The sequence below is a fragment of the Nematolebias whitei genome, chromosome 18 (genome assembly GCF_014905685.2).
Source record: "Nematolebias whitei isolate Nwh7 chromosome 18, NemWhi1, whole genome shotgun sequence".
NCBI classification, from domain to species: Eukaryota; Metazoa; Chordata; class Actinopteri; order Cyprinodontiformes; family Rivulidae; genus Nematolebias; species Nematolebias whitei.
In genome coordinates this window covers 38,607,652-38,608,517 of record NC_056515.1, presented here as the reverse complement: position 1 = coordinate 38,608,517, position 866 = coordinate 38,607,652, and the positions used below count along the sequence as shown (strand labels likewise).

The following is an 866-nucleotide window of genomic DNA, read 5'->3' as shown; positions in this document are numbered from 1 at the left end:
AAATAAGCCAACTGGTAGCTAAAAGCTAAAAGTATCAAAACGGTACGCAAAAACTAAAATTAGCAGTCTGTTAGCTAAACCTTTTAGCTTTTAGCCTAAAAGCTAAAGGTAGCAAACAGTACGTTAAAACTAAAATAAGCCAACTGGTAGCTAAAAGCTAAAAGTAGCAAAACGGTACGCAAAAATTAAAATTAGCAGTCTGTTAGCTAAACCTTTTAGCTTTTAGCCTAAAAGCTAAAGGTAGCAAAACTGTACCTTAAAAGTAAAATAAGCCAACTGGTAGCTAAAAGTAGCACGGTACGCAAAAATTACAATTAGCAGTTTGTTAGCTAAAACTTTTAGCTTTTAGCCTAAAAGCTAAAGGTAGCAAAACAGTACGTTAAAACTAAAATAAGCCAACTGGTAGCTAAAAGCTAAAAGTAGCAAAACAATACGCAAAAACTAAAATTAGCAGTCTGTTAGCTAAACCTTTTAGCTTTTAGCCTAAAAGCTAAAGGTAGCAAAACGGTATGTTAAAACTAAAATAAGCCAACTGGTAGCTAAAAGCTAAAAGTAGCAAAACGGTACGCAAAAAATTAAAATTAGTAGTCTGTTAGCTAAACCTTTTAGCTTTTAGCCTAAAAGCTAAAGGTAGCAAAACGGTACGTTAAAACTAAAATAAGCCAACTGGTAGCTAAAAGCTAAAAGTAGCAAAACGGTACGCAAAAATTAAAATTAGCAGTTTGTTAGCTAAAACTGTTAGCTTTTAGCCTAAAAGCTAAAGGTAGCAAAACAGTACGTTAAAACTAAAATAAGCCAACTGGTAACTAAAAGCTAAAAGTAGCAAAACGGTACGCAAAAATTAAAATTAGCAGTTTGTTAGCTAA

General features: G+C 32.7%; 1 protein-coding gene across 1 annotated transcript in view; it reads left to right on the top strand.

Annotated features, from left to right (window-relative positions):
• Positions 1 to 866, top strand: part of LOC119424586 (voltage-dependent P/Q-type calcium channel subunit alpha-1A) — a 9,827-nt gene that overhangs the window by 930 nt on the left and 8,031 nt on the right. The gene's annotated exons all lie outside the window — the stretch shown is intronic.